The sequence below is a fragment of the Salmo salar genome, chromosome ssa12, assembly GCF_905237065.1.
Source record: "Salmo salar chromosome ssa12, Ssal_v3.1, whole genome shotgun sequence".
NCBI classification, from domain to species: Eukaryota; Metazoa; Chordata; class Actinopteri; order Salmoniformes; family Salmonidae; genus Salmo; species Salmo salar.
This window is the reverse complement of record NC_059453.1, coordinates 79,527,191-79,549,884: the sequence shown is the minus strand read 5'-3', so window position 1 is coordinate 79,549,884 and position 22,694 is coordinate 79,527,191. Positions and strand designations below refer to the sequence as shown.

The following is a 22,694-nucleotide window of genomic DNA, read 5'->3' as shown; positions in this document are numbered from 1 at the left end:
TTCTTCATCCCCTCATTCTCCTGTAAAACCCAGGGTTCTGCCCTACTGGGTGTTACCCTCCCCGGCACCCAGGCACATTTTTTACAATGTGCGCTTTTCTTAGAAATAATAAAATGTCCCGCCAACTGGGAATTCACTTTTGTTCTCATGTAGCTTGGGAAAAACATAGACTTTATGTTTATTTCCCTCTTGTTTTATTTGTCTTGGATTCTTTTTGTGTGCAAGAAGCGTGACTGTTGTGTGACTTTTGTATTTTTCAACTTTGTTGCTACTTTACACAGAAATCCAGCTCATCTTTGGATGGGTGTTTTATGGTTGTTCTTCCAATTAATTCATGACAACAGCCAAATCTAATTGGCTAATGACCACTGTGTGCACTCACAAAGACACATAGATATGCAATTTAAAAGTATGGAAAGGATATTATCCATATGGTATGTACACCATTACGACATGTTTTTCAGTGAGCTATTTCTCTTTTACTTTATGGTGTTCATACAACGTGAGTCACATATTAAAGTGCTGAATTTTCTCCATATTTCTCCAGCGTTCCGTAAATATAGTAGAACACTGGCCTCTAGTGGAAGCCTTTCTCAATGACAGTAATAATATCCTGATGGACTCATTAAAAAATATATATAATTTGGTGGGTGCTTATATTTGTTCTATTTCACACATGTACACGTTTATTTATACACGTGTGAATTGGAAATGTGTTTTTTAGCATATCCCAGCTACATATTTACCAGTGACAGTTTACACAAGTGTCATTTGTCTCTGATCTACTGTAAGTGTAGAGTGACAATGGGTGAAACCACCACATGGGAAGAAGCCAGCGTAGAAAATGTTAAAACTTAAATTACATAAATGAATATCTTATCATATTGGAATTTTACATAAATGAGCCATTTTACTCAAATCTCACAGGAACAAGAGTATATAAACAAATAAATATGTTAATTTATTACACTATCTAAAACACATTGTGCATGAAATAAAAATAACAGAATAATGACAGATCACTGTTAAAACATTAGGGTACATTTTGTTTGGTAAAAGTATGATCCAAAATATACAGTATAATTACTACATCTCAAGAAAATTAAGAGAAAACATATAGACATTACATCCATTCTTATTTACAAAAAGCTTTGCCAGGTAATATACTATAATGTGAATGGGGGAGGACCATTCAAGTCCCTACACTTTCAAAACTAGGTAGTAAAAGACAAGTCATTTTCTCCAGGATAACCGACGACCTTTAGTTTGACTTTCTAACTGAGCCCCTTGTGCTCATAGCACCAAGCCATACTGTACTACATGTACCTGTCCTGATGTGACATCAGGAGGACATTGAGCGTGTGTCTTCGGTGTCTGAGGAATCACACTCGTCTGCGGACTCTGTGAGGGCAGGGTAGGGGCGTGGCTGGTCCAGATTGACATAGGTGACCTTGAGGCTGATGTAGTGCTCTCCCTCGAGGCCAGACAGGATGGTCAGGACAGCAGACACCAGCGTTGCGAAGCTGGGTCTCATCTCTGGGTCTGGATCCCAGCACTGCAACATGATGGCATACCTGGAGAGAGTTACATATAGCACTTACTATGGGGCTTTCTTCTAACAATAGAAGTACAAGTCATACACTACCGTTCAAAAGTTTGGAATGTCCTTGTTTTTGAAAGAAAAACATTTTTTTTTTGTCCATTAAAATAACATCAAATTGATCAGAAATACAGTTGTTAATGTTGTAAATACAGTTGTTAACATTGTTAATGTTGTAAATGACTATGGTAGCTGGAAACGGCAGATTTTTTTATGGAATATCTACACAGGCGTACAGAGGCCCATTATCAGTAACCATCACTCCTGTGTTCCAAGAGCATGTTGTCTTAGCTAATTCAAGTTTATCATTTTAAAAGGCTAGTTAATCATTAGAAAACCCTTTTTGCAATTATGTTTGCAGAGCTGAAAACTGTTGTTCTATTTAAAGAAGCAATATAGCCTTCTTTAGACTAGTTGAGTATCTGGAGCATCAGCATTTGTGGGTTCGATTACAGGCTCAAAATGGCCAGAAACAAAGTAATTTCTTCTGAAACTCATCAGTCTATTTTTGTTCTGAGAAATGAAAGCTATTCCATGCGAGAAATTGCCAAGAAACTGAAGATCTCGTACAACGCTGTGTACTACTCCCTTCACAGAACAGTGCAAACTGGCTCTAACAGAATAGAAAGAGGAGTGGGAGGCCCTGGTGCACAACTGAGCAAGAGGACAAGTACATTAGAGTGTCTAGTTTGAGAAACAGACGCCTCACAAGTCCTCAACTGGCAGCTTCATTAAATACTACCCGCAAAACCCAGTCTCAATGTCAACAGTGAAGAGGCGACTTCGGGATGCTGGCCTTCTAGGCAGAGTTGCAAAGAAAAAGCCATATCTCAGACTGGCCAATAAAAATAAAATATTAAGATGGGCAAAAGAACACAGACACTGGGCAGAGGAAGATTGGGAAAAAGTATCTACAGGGACTAATCTAAGTTTGAGGTGTTTGGATCACAAAGAAGAACATTTGTGAGATGCAGAAAAAATTAAAAGATGCTGGAGGACTGCTTGACGCCATTTGTCAAGTATGGCAGTGTGATGGTCTGGGGGTGCTTTGGTGGTGGTAAAGTGGGAGATTTGTACAGGGTAAACGGGATCTTGAAGAAGGAAGGCTATCACTCCATTTTGCAACACCATGCCATACCCTTTGGACGGCGCTTAATTGGAGCCAATTTCCTCCTACAACAGGACAATGACCCAAAGCACAGCTCCAAACTATGCAATAACTATTTAGGGTAGAAGCAGTCAGCTGGTATTCTATTGAATTGTTGTGGGAGCAGCTTGACCGTAAGAAGTGCCCATCAAGCCAATCCAACTTGTGGGCGGTGCTTCAGGAAGCATTGGGTGAACAAATTGACAACTAGAATGCCAAAGGTCTGCAAGGCTGTAATTGCTGCAAATGGAGGATTCTTTGACGAAAGCAAAGTTTGAAGGACACAATTATTATTTAAATTAAAAAATAATTATGTATAACCTTGTCAATGTCTTGACTATATTTCCTATTCATTTTGCAACTCATTTCATGTATGTTTTCATGGAAAACAAAGACATTTCTAAGTGACCCCAAACTTTTGAACGGTAGTGTACAAATTGCTTAACTGAAATAAAACAATATTGTGCAGGCTATGTACTTATTTCAATTTAGGGACCGAAATGACTAAGCAAAAGCGATATGGAGACGATTTATGGCTTTTACATATTTGATGTGTTTTTTCCCCACACAGAAAAGTCAGCCATTATGTTTTGTTATCCTACTCTACTGTTGTTTTGTCAATTGTTAATCTGTATTTCAACACTTCCTGTTTTTCACTGGGAGAAGGGGCACATTAGATTAGACTGTAGGATGTATCATTGGTAAGTGGACGAGGACACATGGAAAAACATGTTGACATTCAGATGTAATCTCACACCAGTAAATGTGCGTGTGTATGAGGATATCTTTCAAGTGAAGCATATTGATGATCATTAACTCCCAGACGACATTACTTAACAATATTTGGATATGTGTGTGGTGGACATTTACAGGTTTAACACTGCAGGTTGACCTTTACAACATCCTTTAATTACTGGCTATACTTTCCTGTTCCTCTTTGTTGCAACTGTAGAGGTGGAAAATTCATCCATTCTGATTTTTTAAAGCATCTATGTTACTGTATAACCATATTTACTATAGACATATCATTTGTTTACTTTGAAAAGGGCTTCTCTTTTTCTTTTGAGTTCTACTATGAGGTATTTTCAACAAAATGAACTGTTATCTAGACTATCATTACCACTACTTACAAAGGGTCAGGACAGAACTGTGGTTGGGGGAGTCTCCTGCCTTTCAGCAGGTAATGTGTGATGTCATAGGGGTCCACCTCTGGGTAGGGGCTTGCTCCTCTGGTTATCATCTCCCATATCAACACCCCAAAGGACCACTGTAATAGGAGGTCATAATGAAAGTTAGCATGGTGAGAAAAGATTTGGGTGTAATATAAAGTTGCTCTTATTGCTGTGTAGTAACACTGTAATTAATCAAGTAACAACATTGCCAGTCCTAATTCCACAAATGCTGCCTAATTCTTATTATGTTATCAGAAAGCAATTCCTCCACTTACTACATCTGACTTGGCAGTGAATTTCTGTGTCTGTAGGCTCTCAATGGCCATCCACTTGACTGGTAGCTTGGCCTTCCTGTGGTCCTGAACACTGTAGTACTCCTTATCGAACACATCCCTGGCCATGCCGAAGTCTGCCACCTTCACTGTGTACGACTCATCCAGCCTGCACAGACAATAGTAAGGGCAAACATATGGGTCACAGATTGGTGATCTGTGAAAGCAAGCCTGCAACTATAGTACAGTAGCATTGCTAAGTAAAATAAAACCAGTTTGCTTATGTCAGGACTAATGTATAGTTTAAAGTGGTGACTAGCCCCAGTCACAGAGAACTGAAGTGACTGCTCAACCCTGACTTACATGCAGTTGCGTGCTGCGAGGTCTCTGTGCACAAACTTCATATGTGCTAAGTACTCCATCCCCTTAGCAACCTGAAGTCCAAAGCCAATCAGGTCTTTCACCGTAGGGTTCTATAGGAAGAATCAATACCACACAATAAAGATGTCGGTCACATAAGCCTTGAGATATATCACTGAGGTGTTAAGGAGATCCCTTGTACGCTGATCAAAGTGAACAGGTGGTAGTATTGTAGCTACTGTTTTGGCGCCGGCTTCCTCACCCTTTTCTCACAGCGTATGAAGTGGCGGAGGTCCCCGTGCTTCATATAAGGTAGCACCACCAGGGGGAGCCCCTCCTGAGGCAACAGGATGCCCAGCAGAGAGAGAACGTTGGTGTGATGGAACCCCTTCATCAAGATGCCCTCCTTCAGAAACTGCTCTACCTCTTCTACATCTGTTATCCCTGATATGGCACACACACACACGACACATGCACAACACACACACACACACACAAATGCATGCTCATATGCAGGGCACACACACAAATTAACGTAAAAACTGCTTATGAACAGTCAACATTTACAGATAAAGCTTAAAAACCCTAAACAAACCACATTAAACCTAGTGTACATGTTTAATTATTCCCGCGTATGAGCAGGATTGTTCCATGTTTACCCAGCTGGTCACATGTACAGATGACTAATGCTCAGTCCACCTGGTTCAGCTCTAGAACATTGTGAATCAGGAAGGAGGCGCTCACTGTTCAATGACTTGACAGCACAGTGGATTTCTCTGTTGTTATGGTCTGTGAAGTAGCCATGGTAAACTGTGCCAAAATGACCTGGGGTAGATAAGAGAACATTATTATCATCAGAAACAAAATTCAACGACATACTGTATATCACGTCATCGGTGTGAGTCCCTATTATAATCCATGAACTTTAAATTGCTGATTTATATGCTATAATAACACCCTCTATCCATCAGTCAAGGTGGTATGGGAGTAGTAGCCTATGTGCATTTGATTACGTATGTACACACTGTAATCAGACTGACCCTTGCCGATGATCTGGTGGTGCTGGACGATGAGCATGTCTGCTGGGATCAGCACATCCTTCACCTCCTCCAGGAGCTCTGGTCTAAAGCTGGAGATGGAGATCTTCTCAGGGGGCATGAGGGGGGGTGAGGGTGGGGTCCATGCTGCCTGCAGCATAGGCCGGGCTGGGGAACACCACTGGGCTTCCCAGAGCCGAACTTGATCTCTGAGGCAGGACTACTAGAGTGGTGAGGGACAAGGTCAGTAGAGTTCCTTCAGCATGTGTAGATAATTAATCTATGTCAGTATGTGTAGATTTCAACCACTGTTGTTGAAACCTATGAATAGAAATTGAACGAGACAAAATGGATTGATAGATTCCTTACATAAAATATTATATTAGCCAATTACAGTCTCACCTCTTCTGTAGTCCCCTACAGGGGACAGTTCCACACTACTGCTGCCGGAGCGGTTGTGGTTATGGGCCAAACGGGTCTCCACCTGAGAGGCTGGAAATGAGTTTTCAATCATAAACCAAGGGAGTAGGGAACAGCATCAAAAGTCAACAAGACAATGTTAGCTACCACTGTCACTTTTCATGGCTGTGGATGTCCTACTGAAACCAGTTGCATAAGACATCCTCATTACCAGTCATTGGGGTTGTGTAAGATGGCCTGATTAAAGTCCAGACAGACAGGGAAACCCACCTTTCTTCTGCTTCCTCAGGTGCTTCATGACTACGAAGGCCAGCACGGCCCCCGCCACCAGGGCCCCCAGTATCCCCAGTACGATGCCCACCATGTAGTGGTTACTGACCAGGACCACTGTCCCAACGTTGTGAACCTGCCCATTGATGGAGATCTGGGGGAGGAGAGACAGTGGGTCAGATCAAGACTGCTGCCAGAGACTACTGTCTTGTTTTCCTCACTTAAACACATATTTAGGGAAAACAACCAATTGGAGCCCAATAGTAGGATGTTTATTGTTTGAATCTATGTAAAGCTGTTGACATACTCTGATGTTGAATGGACAACATAATGTCCAGTTACTGACTTACCTTCACAGGCAGTCCACTGATGGTTACGTTTCTAGGGATCCTGCAGGTGATTTCATTGTCCAGAACTTTCGCGTCACAATCCACTCCTCCCACTGTCATAGTGATTGTCATGCAGGAACTCACAAGATTCAGTTTCTGGTGCTGTGAGGGGGAAGAAAAAGAGAGTTCTGAGTTTTTCTTCTTGAAAAGGTTTAAACAGTATGTAAGCAATAAAAACAATATTCTTACTCCTTCTGACAGTAAGTTGCAGTCAAATAGACATGACACCATTAACATTTTGTTGTTATGGCACTGTTGCATTTACATGTAGTGACACTTCATCTTGTCCAGCATACAGCCTAAGTACATGGCCCTCAGTTTCAAAGGGTATTGGCTCGCCATAGGGGTGGTAGGAGAACTCTCCATTCCACAGTCCAACAGCTCCATCCATATCAAAGGAGAGCTCCCCTTCCTCTGTCTCTTCCCGGGGGAAAGCAGGGGTTATGCACTCCATCCGTGTGGGCAACGACTTGCCTTTGCACTCCTGGAGGGAATTAGAAAAATAGCTGTATGAATATGATTATATTATGTATACTATAGAGATAAAACATGTTTTCATCTCTATCATGTACACAGTATGTGGTAGTATAATCTTACAACGAGATCTTACTCTGGTGACAGGCTTTAGGTGGCTCTCCTTGGGCCTAAAGCGGATGATGGTCCTGTATACAGAGTCCAAGTTCTTCCCCTCAATGATTATCTTTGACCCCCTGGAGAGTGGAGAGACGATAACATAACAGATTCTACAGAGACCCAGCAGCAGGGCTTAGATCGATCCATCTTGTCTCATGGTTGAGGTGGTAACACTGATCGTAGAGACTGGTCATTCCATATAGTGAAGAAGCCTCACTGGCTTGGCCTACCTGTCAAAACTGCAGTCTGGGAGAACGGCTGTGACCTCGGGGTTCTCTTTGTAGTAGAAGACCTTGGTGGTGAGGACAGGGGACTTGTCTATGAACACACTGAGGGGGACGTCCCTCACCTCCGTGATGGGCTGAGACAGGCAGATGATGGAGGACATGTTCCCTCTGGGCGCTGTGACACTGGAGACAGGTGGAGTGGAGAGGAAGTCCAGGGTTAGTGCTCCTACAGGCTATACTATAGGATTTAGGTTCACCTCACTCTACATGGGGCTTTCACATCTGACACATTAAAAAGTTTAACAGACAACTTAAAAGATATAAAGATATATTTCCACCACAGTGAGTTAGTCATCAAAACAACTCGTTTTTCATTCACTCCCTGTAATTGAAAGGTTTAAAGGTAAAACAAATGTAATAATAAGTAGTCTGAGCACAGTCAGATCAAAATCAGTTTCCAATACTAACATTACTGTACAAACAAATGCTGGGACAAGCATGCGGCTCTCACAGGTAAATAGTATACAATGAATTATGTCATAAACTCTTAGAAAAAAGGTGCTATCTAGAACCTAAAAGAGTTTTTCAGCTGTCCCCATAGGAGAACCCTATGAAGAATCATTTTGGGTTCCATGTAGAACTCTTTCCACAGTGGGGTCTACATGGAACGCAAAAGAGTTCTACCTGAAACCAAAAAAGGTTCTACCTAGAACCAAAAAGGATTCTCCTATGGGAACAGTGGAAGAACCTTTTTTTCTAAGCGTGTACAGTCAGGTATTTTAGAAGTCCAGGTTAGTTAAAACAGACTTTGGGTGAAAACATCACAAGAGAGACATAATAACATAACCAGTAACTGCATCTGCCCACCTGGTGATTGGGCAGGGCTCTCCATTCAGAGTGACCCTTCTGGTCTTCCCAGCGTCCAGGTGAGGCCCAGTCACAGTGATCAGAGTTCCCCCAACACGAGGCCCGTAGTTAGGCTGGATCTCTGTGATGTTGGGAATCTGCCAGAGGGAGCCAAATGTCACCAATTGAATCATAAGGCCATTCATCAAGTATTGCTGAAAAAGTGATGGTGACTTTGTATGTACAACAGAGGATACTTCCAAACTCACTTGATATTTACAATATGTTTCTGTTACATGCAATAATATATCTTATTATTAACAGAGGCATAATCACATGAATCACCCAACTACAACTAAGCAGTTAAATCAATGGTAGGTTCAAATTACCACAAAGGTAAATCCTGGCATCTCTGCTTTCCCGTGGATGGAGTAGCGGCCCTCCACCTTCCCCTCTTGTACCTCTACAGTGATGTTAACTGGCTTGGACAGCTCAATGGCCCCAGAGCGAATCTTACACACCAGGCTAAGGAGCGGCACAAGAACAGGCTCATCAACATGTCAGTGTCAAACTAACATTGATGCAGCAGAAAATCACCACGAGACATGAATACATTTCAGTTCAATTAACATCTATGCTGCATTACTAGTTGAGTAAAACCTACCTACATATAATAAACCTACTGTATAGACTGAGTAAACAAAACATTAAAAACACCTGCTCTTTGCATGACACAGACTGACCAGGTGAATCCAGGTGAAAACTATGATCCCTTATTGATGTCACTTGTTAAATCCACTTCAATCAGTGTAGATGAAGCCTTAAGACAATTGAGAGATGGATTATGTATGTGTGCCATTCAGAGGGTGAAGACCTGCAATGCTGCTGGGTTTTTCAGATTCAACAGTTTCCTGTGTGTATCAAGAATGGTCCACCACCCAAAGGACTTCCAGACAACTTGACACAACAGTGGGAAGCATTGGAGTCAACATGGGCCAGCATCCCTGTGGAATGCTTTCAACACCTTGTAGAGTCCATGCCCCAATGAATTGAGGCTGTTCTGAGGGCAAAAGCGGGGATGCAACTGAATATTAGGAACGTGTTCCTAATGTTTGGTATACTCAGTTTATGTCAATATGTCTAATATGATTCACTGTGTATCTCTGTCATTGTGAGTGGTACTCACTGAGAGTGTTCAAACTTAGTCCAGGGCTAAGAGAGTATCCACACTTAAACATTCTAAAGTGGGCTAGGACCAACCTTGGCCCAGGACTAGCTGGCCCTGCTTTGGAGCAGGATTAGCACCGACTTTTCGGGGCTAGCCAATCACAGAGTTCTATTGTTACCTCATTTGAATATTCTACTCCAGAAAAGTGACAGTTGGTTTCAGTTAGTCCTGCTTGTGTGAACACAGGCTAAGTTAACCCAGGGCCAGTCTTTGCCTGGGGCTAAGAACAATGAAGTGTGAAAAAGCCTACTGTGTGTTGTTGCTCTTCAGCGGCAGCACAGCACAGGCTGTCTGTCCCAGTCTGACCAGGTGGGTTCTGGAGCTGATGGCAGGCCTCAGGGGAGACTGGAACTCCCAGCCACACAGAGTCAGCTCTGACTGACCATCAGGGGGAGCCATCTTGGGGAAGAACTAAACCAAACAGGAACAAATAGACTCAGCATATGACCAACAATAACAACTTAGCATAATCACAACATACAAATACAAAGTTATGGTGACGTTATGCTCAGGTAATCTGTGAATATGGACCATCTCAAACAAATCTTTATGATAACCAAACATGCATATGACTAATTACATTTCTAGCCAGCATTAACAACCATGGTATTGGTGGGTAGCAAATTGCTCCAATCTAAACTGTATTAAACAAACACATCCCTCTTCCCAGTTCTTCTCACCCCGGTGATACCAGGGGGGCAAGACTCATTCCTCCAGTGGCCACTGCACTCCTCCTTCCAAGAGCACTCTCCAGAGCACCAGCCACAGCCCATGAACTCAGGGGCCATCAGGCACATTGCACAGGTCATGAAGTGCTGGCAGCCTGGCCCCCTCTGAGGCACCTGGATCACCTGCCAGCCAAAGAGAGAGATTTGATTAACTTTGATAAAATCAAAGAGTCACTTTGATTGTTGTGTACAGTGTATTTACTAACTGTAACTGATTTTGAACAGGCTTTTCCATACCTTGTCTCCAACCACAAACAGTAGAGATTCTGACGAGTACACAGCAGCAATGGAGGAGACCCTCTGGTTCTCTACCAAGGTGTAATTAGCAAAGATAGTAGGGCTTGATCTTCTCAAAACAAGCTGACAAAAAGACAGAGCAGATAGTTGGTAATCTATCAAAGAAGGGCCGGACTATGTTCACATTTTTCATTCATTAGATCAAATAGATCAGGATCACACACTATTGGGAGCTCTCTGTCCCCCTCCATACCTGCAGGAGCCGTCCAGTGGAGGTGCCAATGTGTGCCACGGTCTTGTTCTCAATGGTGGTGACCAGCAGTGAGGTGAGCAGGACATCATTCATCTGCTTGTTGAAGAGGTCCACTCTGTAATAAGGCTTAGATACCATGCTGGGGTGGTCCCTGCAGGTGGCGTTGTTCTCCATGCTCTAGTAACAGGGAGATAGGCCATAGTAGATAGGGAGACGATGTACGTTTTTAGTAGGGCCAGGAGTTTTTTCTGACCACGGGCCCAGACCAGGAAAACATTTGGGGTCCTAGTTATAGCCCATAACAAGGGCCCAGAGTTTTCCTGGTCAGGAAACCATGTCCTAGTTATGAGTAGTATGAATCTATCAGAATCCTTCTGGGCTTCAAACAGAGGACACTTAGGGGTATGAAGGACACTGCATATATAAATCTACTTGTGCTCTTCAAATAGTAACATAAAAAAGTACATACACAATATTTAGATAACACTCTTAGAAAAAAGTAGTTATCTAGAACCTCAAATGGTTCTTCGGCTGTCCCCTTAGAAGTACCTTTTGAAGAAACCTTTTTGGTTCCAGGTAGAACCCTTTCCCAGAGGGTTCTACATGGAACCCAAAAAGGGTTCTGCCTGGAACCAAAAAGGGTTCTACCTGGAACCAAAAAGGGTTCTACCTGGAACCAAAACGGGTTCTACCTGGAACCAAAACCGGGTTCTACCTGGAACCAAAACGGGTTATGTTATGGGGACAACCAAAGAATACTTTTGGAATAATTTTTTCTAAGAGTGTAAATAACAGAAAGCAAAAAAAATATTATCTTGATGCATGTACAAATTGCGTTCACATTTCGCAACAAAAGCCCTCCAGCTACAACCTGTTGGCTAAAGTGCTTTAGTAAACGTAGGGCAGTAAATGAGGGTACTTGACATCAGGCCTTGAGGCACTACAGCCTACTGCTGTTGTTTTGTAAACAAATGTGGCATGAAAGTTCTAGGAACAAGGAACTGGATGAGCAGCTTTTCTGATGCCAAGTGAACAAGGAAGAAAAAGTTGTAAAGTAAATGCACCCAATCTTGGAACTCTTTAGAAGGGAACACTTTGAGAAAAGGCTAACCAGTGAGTTGCTCCACAGTTCTGATGCTATTATTATGTCAGTTGTAGTCTGTGCATCATTATTGACTCATTCTGCCCACCTTCCTCATGAGACCAGAAAACCACAATGGTGTCTGGCCTCAGAGGCCACAGTGATTCATAGTGCTACTATATTCTAGTGATCATTCTGACGTGGTACAATTAAACCTATTATTCGATCCATCTAAAGAGGTACAAATAACATGATAAAGAAGCAATCATTGTCTCAGATTTCAAGTTACAACAGTCAAGAATATGCACACAAGCTGTTGTGCAAATTAGGAATTCTCCAAAAAGGCAGTTGAATCAAAAACTAGAAGAAGAAGGATATAGCCAAGGAACAGTATATGCTCATTAGTTCACCAGAACTGCTTGTGGTGTTTGGAAATCTAAATCTGTACTACTGACACAAAATGGAATATGTCGTATGATCAGAGTGTTTTTTCTGACTGTCTCGGGAACTTATAAAAAAAGTGTTTTCTCCCACAATACTGTACTAGGAAAAGATTGGTTAAGGTGGGTTTATTTCCATGGTTTCATAACATCTGGGTGTGCTGGAGGTAGAGGGCAGACAGTGTGGCAAAGACCAGTCAACAGTAAGCACTCAATGCCATGGGCCAGTAATAGTACACTGAAACAGACTTCAAATTATACAGTCGGGGCCTAAATTATTGGCACCCTTGATAAAGATGAGCAAACATTTTTACACATTCTATTATTTAAATTATTTACATTTTAATACTAATACAATTGGTCAGAGGTTTTGTTTAACAACTAATAACCTCCGCTTGCGAGGATAATGACACTGAGCATTTTTCTCAAATATTTTATGAGATTGGAGAACACAATGGGAGGGATCCTTGACCATTCCTCCATACAGAGAGATCATTCCTCCATATTTCCAGATCCTTGATATCCTTAGTGTGCACTTATCCTCTATGGGCTAGGTGGGACGCTCGCGTCCCACCTACTCAACAGCCATTGTAATCCCGTGGCGCGTTATTCAAATTCCTCAAAAATGCAAAAACTTCAATTTTTCAAACATATGACTATTTTACACCATTTTAAAGATAAGACTCTCGTTAATCTAACCACACTGTCCGATTTCAAAAAGGCTTTACAACGAAAGCAAAACATTAGATTATGTCAGCAGAGTACCCAGCCAGAAATAATCAGACACCCATTTTTCAAGCTAGCACATAATGTCACATAAACCCAAACCACAGCTAAATGTAGCACTAACCTTTGATGATCTTCATCAGATGACAACCCTAGGACATTATGTTATACAATACATGCATGTTTTGTTCAATCAAGTTCATATTTATATCAAAAACCAGCTTTTTACATTAGCATGTGACTAGCATGTGACTAGCATTCCCACCGAACACTGCCGGTGAATTTACTAAATTACTCACGATAAACGTTCACAAAAAGCATAACAATTATTTAAAGAATTATAGATACAGAACTCCTCTATGCACTCGATATGTCCGATTTTAAAATAGCTTTTCGGTGAAAGCACATTTTGCAATATTCTCAGTAGATAGCCCGGCATCACAGGGCTAGCTATTTAGACACCCAGCAAGTTTAGCACTCAGCAAAGTCAGATTTACAATAAGAAAAATGTTATTACCTTTGCTGTAATCGTCAGAATGCACTCCCAGGACTTCTACTTCAATAACAAATGTTGGTTTGGTTCAAAATAATCCATAGTTATATCCAAACAGCGGCGTTTTGTTCGTGCGTTCAAGACACTATCCGAAAGGGTAAATAAGGGTGACGAGCATGGCGCAATTCGTGACAAAAAAATTCTAAATATTCCATTACCGTACTTCGAAGCATGTCAACCGCTGTTTAAAATCAATTTTGTATGCCAATTTTCTCATAAAAAAAGCGATAATATTCCGACCGGGAATCTGCGTTTAGGTAAACAGACGAAAGAAAATAAAGCATTCGGTCGAGCCCATAGTACTATTATCGGCCACTTGCCAAAAGCGATAATGTGTTTCAGCCAGAGCCTGCCTCGATATCGTTCAGCTTTTTCCCGGGCTCTGAGAGCCTATGGGAGCCGTAGGAAGTGTCACGTTATTGCAAAGATCCTCAGTCTTCAATAAAAAGAGCCAAGATGAAACACAATTTGTCAGACAGGCCACTTCCTGCATGGAATCTTCTCAGGTTTTGGCCTGCCATATGAGTTCTGTTATACTCACAGACACCATTCAAACAGTTTTAGAAACTTTAGGGTGTTTTCTATCCAAAGCCAATAATTATATGCATATTCTAGTTACTGGGCAGGAGTAGTAACCAGATTAAATCGGGTACGTTTTTTTATCCGGCTGTGTAAATACTGCCCCCTATCCCCAACAGGTTAAGGACTATCCTCTTCAATTCAAACTACAGGTTTCAATGGGGTTCAAGTCCGGAGACTGAGATGGCCATTGCAAAATGTTGATTTGTGGTCAATTTACCACTTCTTTGTAGGTTTTGTTGTGGGTTTGGGGTTATTTGTCTTGCTGGAAAATCCACTTGTGGTCAAGTTTCAGCCTCCTGGCAAAGATAACTAGGTTTTTGACAAAAATGTCCTGGTACTTGGAAAAGTTCATGATGCAATTGACCTTAACAAGGCCCCCAGGACCAGTGAAAGCAAAATAGTCCCAAAACACCATATTTTGCAGTAGGTATGAGGTTATTTTCTGCATATGCATCCTTTTTTCGACACCAAACACATCACTGGTATGTGTGGCCAAAGAGCTCTGTTTTCAAGTCTTCTGACCACATAACAAAATATATCCACTTCAATAATGCCTACTACACAACAGATAATGACACTAAAAGGAAGTGTAGTTGTTCTTGTGAGAAGCAGGGTTATTGGTTATTTTGGAGAGGAAGGGGCCAGGATTTCAGATTCCTGTAAATTCCACCTGGCAGGCCATTCCTGCCCTGAATTGTGAAAACAGACAGGAACAAAAAAGTACTGTAAAACATGGTAGAGGTGGCCTCAGTTGCCTTCACCTGGAATTGTAGTTTTGCAGAATGAGAATCTAATGAAGGATTATCATTCATCCACCCATTTAATGTCAAGTGTGACTAATAATGGAGAAAACTACACAATCAACATGTTAGGTCTTGAGCTTCTCTTAGCATTCAGCTAACGATGTCTGAAAGGGATCTACCTGAAACGATCTACCTGAAACGATCTACCTGAAAGCCACATCCATTTTTCCTCTCACAAGTTTCATGACACTTGGATTAACATTAAAACTATGTTTTTTAATTCCCTATTCCTGGGCCATAATATTTCAATTTTATATCAATGTTCCGTGAGCACAGGAGTTCGTTGGCAAGTTCTTAATTTGGCATAATACTTCGCTTATGAATCTGGCAAAGACAACATTTCAAGCTGTCATCCATCTTCAATATCATTGGAACCTCTAAATTGAGGCAATAGTTATCTGATCAAGTCAAACTCTCCAACGGCCTTACAGGAACATTCCACATTCAAGGAAGTTCATGGCCAGGCTTCCTTCAGTTCGCAGGAGGCTGAATGTATCTCACCGGAAAAGCATCCGAGGGAGTGAAACAGCACCCCTCTGTCTCAGTATGTGTACGCCCTCTATCTGATGCCGTCTGGTCAAAAAGAGTATGACATTTTTGCCACCCGTAGCATTGAATGCAAGGGAAGCCAGCGAGCATTTCGCCTCCCTTGATAATTAAAAAAATTAAATAATAGCCAATCAACATTGAGCTAAACTGAGTGAGCTCAACTGTGAATGATCCTGGCACACCAAAAAAAACTGTCAAGGGAAGCCAGTTTGGATTTGGCTTCAAACCAATCACAAGCCAAACGTAATTTACAGAAAAAAAATTGAATTATTGCATCTCGTTGTGTCGTTGTCCTCCGGTGGCTAACTAGCTAGCTAAAATCGTCCCTTTCCTAAATTACCCATGGATCGAGATAGGGATTTGGGCTAGTGGTTTTACTTAATTCTCCGTACTGGCAAATTATTATAATGGCGATTCTGATCTAACCATAAATTCATATATTGTGTCCCTGGCCTGAGAGGATGGAAGTTCAATATGTAGCTACATTTACATTTAAGTCATTTAGCAGACGCTCTTATCCAGAGCGACTTACAAATTGGTGCATTCACCTTATAATATCCAGTGGAACAACCACTTTACAATAGTGCATCTAAAAGCTAGAGGTAGTAGGCTAATGTTAAACTAGCTGGCCTGGCGCATCGTTGCCCATCAAAGGAAGTTAGACTAACGAGCAAGCATTTTAACCAGGTAACCTAGGACAACAAAAACTAAAAGTGTGTACTGTATGACAGAGTCATGAAAGAGAGGAGGATGGCATTGGCATTTCTGGGTGAGTCAACATGTTTTTTTCTACTTGAACGCACGCACGCACGCACACGCACACACATAAATCATTACCATGGACAGCCATATCATATCTAGCGTACGTTGGCTGGACTAAATCGTTTTTGGTATCTTAGTTGTCACTGTATTAGACTAAACATAGGTGATTTGATGATGTTGAAATATTGATGTTGAAATGCTGCTGGAATAGTGGAGGCAGCTCCTGTTTTCTTTGCAACTTGCAGTAACTCTCTGTGGTTCTAAATCAATCGTTCTTTTAGTAGTCTGAAAATGTTGGAAACATTAACTTGCTTGACCATGCTGTAGTAGGTCATGTAACTGTTTGTTTTGTGGACTTCACCAGGCCGATGTTGCTCTCAGATTTTGTGATGAAACAAATGTGTGGTTGAATTTATTCTGCCACTGTGGCTTCTTATTGTCTCAGCCTTAGGTCTATATATCACGGTGACAAGGCATATGAACTAACAGGTTATAGATCAAACAACGCAATTATCACAACACATAGGTTGTAATATGGCTTTTTTTCCTGGCTTGGCTTCTTCAGTAATTTTACCTATGCACCGCTACTGCACAAAACATTGTATTTTACCCAATTTAACAGAAGAATGTCAGAACCAGAGATCTGTAGAGGTCTGGGAATGTTTGCAGAGTCAAATGAGATGTCATAGTGGCACTCATTGGCATGTTTTCAGCTAGGCCTATTTGCTGACATTCTTGGTCTTACACAAATAAAATTAACAACAAAAAAATTTACAATCAACAATGTTGTTTAATTTCCAGATTAATGTGGCATAAAATTCATTTGACTGACAATAGAACCTTGCCAAAGGCACTGTTAAAGTACATGTTCCATGAGAGATTTATTCAAAGACACATATCTGGAAACAAGTTTAAAACCTAACTAACTCACAAATACATTGGCCTCTGTCCAAAATCCGGTTCCTTTTCAGTTGTTTTCTTGTGTTGGAATAATGGTGTGTCCTTTTTCCATAAAGCAGTTTTACATCCTAAAAAAGAGCTTCCGGACAAATTGATTGCTCCCTAGAGGAGTCAAGGAGTCAGAAGTAGGGTTGCAAAGCTACCGGTAGTTTACCAAAGTTACCGGAATCTTCAGGTATTTTGGTAATGAAGAGAAAATCTATAGCAATCTATGGTCAATTTTGTAATTTATACTTGAATAACTTAAAATATATATATATTCATATATACTATTCATTTTTTTATATCAGTGTCCATATTGTCCCTGAGTTTCTAATTGATACGCCATATGGTTCAAGAGAAAATTGCCTTTTTAATGAAAAAAGGATCTAATCATCAACAAAACAAAGAAATCACAACTGCCACTGGTTTGATGCCAAAACATTGACAAAAAATACATCTTGACATTGTAAAATAAATACAATTGTGTAAAAAATATATAAAGGATATTTCATGCTGAAAACCTCATACTAAACACCAATGCTATTCACTAAGTTGAATAGACAAAATATTAGCTGACAACAAAAGAATTTTGATTAAGCCTTATGGATGTGTCATCAAGGCAAAGGGTGGCTACCTTGAAGAATCTCAAATTATAAAATATATTTTGATCTGTTTAATACTTTTTTGGTTACTACATGATGCCACATGTGTTATTTCATAGTTTTGAAGTCTTCACTATTATTCTACGAAGTAGAAAATAGCAAAAATAAAGAAAAACCCTTGAATGAGTAGGTGTGTCCAAACTTTTGACTGGTACTGTATGTAAGGTATTATTATTTTTATTATAAATTTGCAAAAATGTATAAAAACCTGTTTTCGTAGAATAAGGATGTAACGTAACAAAATGTGGAAAAGGTCAAGGGGTCTGAATACCTTCCGAATGTACTGTAGAATATACAAATGATCTTATATCTTCATCTACACAGGAATGAGAGTCGTTAAAATAATATGGGTTCCTGCCATTAGAGTAGTAATGAATGTTCCAGTCCTCTAGACAACTCCCACTTGTCTCCTGGTGCACTCATTATCCTTCACACTGTTTCATACTTCTGTAAAACTTTTTTTATATAGTTATCAGTGGATCACCCACTCTCGCTGACTTCACAGACATCCAAGTCTCCATTTTACCAGTCCAGCCAGGCATGTACGCACGCATCTGGGCTTCCTCTCTGTACTGCTCAAGCAGCCAAACTAACTAACGTTTACTCAGTCTGTCACAAATATTAGAGTGCAGTAAGCCTGTAAGCGAAAAACTACATGCTATATATGCATTGTGGAGACATACTGAACAGACGGAGTATACATACAGTATATAACACAATTTATCAACACCTCTCTGGAGAAACCTGTGTGAGTGTTGCGTGGGTGGGCTGGTGAACTCACCTCATGAGGACAGCTCTCGCAGGCCTGGAAGTGGCACAGTCCCCGGGACAGCTGCTCTGGGCCGGACTTACAGCAGTCATCCACCCCGTCATCGATAGCCTTGTTCACGTTGTCCATGGGAAAGGCACAGAGGGCTGAGTCGTGCTCTGTGACCCCGTTGTCATCTGTGACAGCAAACACTCCATACAGGATGTCATCCTCTTCCTCTGCCCCTAGTTCATCTGCCAGCTCCCTGCCTGCCTTCCCAAAGTGGGCTGCCTGCACCACATTGTAAACCACATCCTTAAAGGCCTCGTTCCCGCTCACCGTGTTCCTCCTCCTCCTCCGCTTGGGTTCGAAACGGCACTCCAGAACCACCTCCCGGTACCTTCTCATCTCCCACTCGCTCCTCGGCAGGCGGCCCAGCCGAGTCTGAAACGGGGAGAACTCCTGGTCAGGGCTCTCTCTCTGGACGGACAGGAAGTAGACAAACTCCTGGGTGAAGAAGCTGTAGACATACTCAATGTTGTAGGTCCTGCGCAGGCTAGGCAGAACGGTCAGTCCCCGCACGTCGCTGTAGAACCCATCTTCTGTTGCCAATGGTCGTCGCACTGATATGGACTTCCTGCCATATCTCTGTGTAACACTGTCGTTAACAGTGGCAGCCACAAAAAAGTATACAGTCTGCCCCTCCTCCACCATGGTGACTTTGGTGCCCAGCGGGCTGGCAAGGCAGTCAGGGCAATAGGCAGCAGAGTTAGATTCTTTTCTAAATAAACATTTTGAAGAATTCTTATTGGGTGCTTGTCCATCTGTCTTAAGTTGGTGAAAATGGCACACACCATATTGAGAACTCCCACAAGAATATAAATACATAAAGAACGTATCCAACAACAATACCTCATTGTCGGTGTTCTCTAGGAAGTTGGGATCCTTGTCAACATCACACAAATTGCAAATCTTACACTCAGGGCTGCCCACAGGGCCTGTAGGAAGCTCCCATACCTTCTCCAAACTCATGTTCACAGCTTCGACCACATTCTGAGATGCAACATACACTTCCTGGTACATTGAGTTGGTCACTATGTTTTGGATGGGGCTTTTTGTTTGGAAGAAGGGCATGGTGTAGACCACAGAGAAGTTGACAGGGCTAGGGGCTGTGGAGGGACAGGTGTCCAACGCGGAGGCCAGGACAGTCTGGAGCCAGACACATGTCAACCACTGGGTGGCCCAGTGGACCATCTCCAATCTGGGACACAGAGAGAAGGGAGCACTGACGTCTTTGGGTTACCTCCAGGTCTGATGGTTGGACAATGTCATACTTATTGAGACCAGCTGCAGATCTCTGAAGAGACAAAAAATTATGAATTATTAAAGTAGGACTCCCAGACAGTCCACAAGATTGCAGTCAATATGACTCCTAAACTGTAAACATAATGGGATTTTATCTGAAAAACAAAGAGCTGAGTACTTTCTGGTCAAGCCAAATATGAGAGACAGTGCTGAAGAGATGTGTGGTGATAAAGAGCCAATGTTAAAAGCTTCTGCTGAATTATAGTAAATAACACCCTAATAGAAAATATTTAGATACCGGTAGCCAAAGAGAGCTGTGTTGGTGTTACACAGTATGTGTCTGTGAAACCTTTTCTTAATTAACAATCTGAAGTATTTCATAAAGTGCCTAAAAATGTCATGCTCTGTCCTCTGTCCTCACAACCTAATAATGTAAAAGCCCTAGTAGTGTCAAAAAGCATCTATCCCAATGTGTTCCATGTTCTCATACAAAGGTTATAGTAATTCAAACCCTCTGTCTTTCTAGTTCGATACAGATCAATAATCCAGACTTCTTCTAATTCAAGAGGATAGTAATCTCCCTGGAGGTTTTAATTTCCCTAGAGGTCTTTACATTCAAATGATGAATTGGTTGAAATAAATAACTGCTAATCAATACTGAACAATGTAATTACAGCTAGTACTGAAGTTGACCAAAGCACGCCATGTCCCCTGGACATTCTGCATTTTAATTGAGCCTGATCCCCTGGGTTGATGTTTAACTGGATACATCATAGCCATGTAGCACTCAGGGACCTGGGCCTCTCTACTTTGCATTCCTGTCACAACCACTACGTGCCTTTCTGGGAAAAAGATGCACACGGACTGATGGTCATACAATACGTGCCTTCTAAGTCCCACATGAACATGGGAGCTTCTCAAAAACGTGTTGTGCAATTTCAACAACAGAATAATTATAATGAGGTTAACTACCGGTATAATCTTCATGATACAGTAAAAATACCTAGAATAATTTGCCTTTAGACTTGATTGAAAATTGGAAATATAAAATGTTGAGTCTATATACGACATCAATAATTCATAGAATTGCACTGGTGTACATGTTACATCTTAACACCTGCAACTTCATGTCAAACCAACTGAGGTTTAGTGTTTAAAACCAGAAGGGACATGGCTATACATATTAATAGGACGGATTGACTTTCTGCATGCTCATGGTTAATAAATCAAAGGTTTGAAATTGAGTTTCCATTCATTGCCATTTTTAGGTAGGCATGTGATGCATTGTAATCTGATTTTGGTCATTGAAAAGTCACAAATAGCATTACCTTAGCCTTTTCAGGTGCTTTCTACAAATGTCATTAGGAGAGTAGAGCATTACAATAGGCTATGTATCAATGAATACAGCAGAGTACAGTACTTTGTCTATGCAGCTTGGTCAACTGTCTGAGCCATGGGTCCGCCTGGGAACATCTCCAATAGCACTAATGTAATAGCTATCCAACTAAACTGAGATGTGATTAATAGGTTTATAATTCTCACAGCTGCCCTGTTAAACATGCAATAAGGCAATAAATTTATCTGAATTGCAGGAAATGCCATGTGTATATCATTATGGAACAGTTAAGGTACACAATGCCTCCATAAAACCAGGTAAATACATACAGTAGTAGTCAATACACTATTATATATATATATATTTATTTCAGAATATCTCAACCTAGTTCTAAGACTGACAAAAACAATATAAACAGAAAGAATGTTGTCCAAGTGGAGTAGAAACAACACACTTGACACACACTTACTGATTGAATCAACGTTGTTTCCACGTAATTTCAACTAAATTAAATTGAACCAACGCGGAATAGACGTTGAATTGACGTCTGTGCCCAGTGGGAGGTTTGAAACACCCAACGTGGACCAGTTGGTGGGAATCAAAATCGTAGATTATATTTCAGATTATTAAATCATATCAGTGTGAATATAACCTTCTTCTGAATCCAAATTGAATCCATTCGATGATGTCTAAATCACAGAATAGTTGGGTGAGGAGGGAGAACGAGGAAACTCATCTCACATTATATAAAGCATTTTACGACACCATAGCGTTTCGCTACTTACCTGTTTGAGCTAATGAAAATAGATCACGAATCTCTCATTTGTCTCTGACTGCATTGCCAAACTCTTGACGGCGCGCGGACTTGAACATGTAAGCCTACTTTTTCACTCCACCGATAGGCCTATTGATTCTAATACAGCAGTACATGAGCCTGAATTTTCCCAAATAATATAGCCTACCCTATTCAAAAAAGTATATTCAAAAATGAAAACAGTTCTTAATTCCATGCACAAGTTGAACCATAGACTACATGCAATACTCCTCAAATGAGGGAACGCACGCCCCTTCTCTTGGCGCGCACTAGTAATACAGTGTAGCATCTGCCAAGTGCATAAAATGACAGTGAAATTGACGACGCTTGCCACTTGACTTCAAAAATGTATTTCCTATTTATTTATTCACAAAGAAAAAACTGTTTTTGATTTAACATAAATATATGAATGAGTAGTCCATTTGAAATGGTTGAAAACGAAAAACAATAAAAAAACAAATTACAATAAAATCTTACCAACGAGGGGGTAAAAAAAAAAGCTACTGTCTCTTGTATGTGGTTAAATAGTTACTGATGTCAGTTGTCCTATAATAGCCTACAGACAAAATTCT

The 22,694-nt window shown here is 41.1% G+C and overlaps 1 pseudogene; it reads right to left on the bottom strand.

Moving 5' to 3' along the window:
- Positions 1-938: 938 nt before the first annotated feature.
- LOC106565756 (macrophage-stimulating protein receptor-like) lies at positions 939-22,417 on the bottom strand (annotated as a pseudogene).
- Between the last annotated feature and the right edge of the window lie 277 nt (positions 22,418-22,694).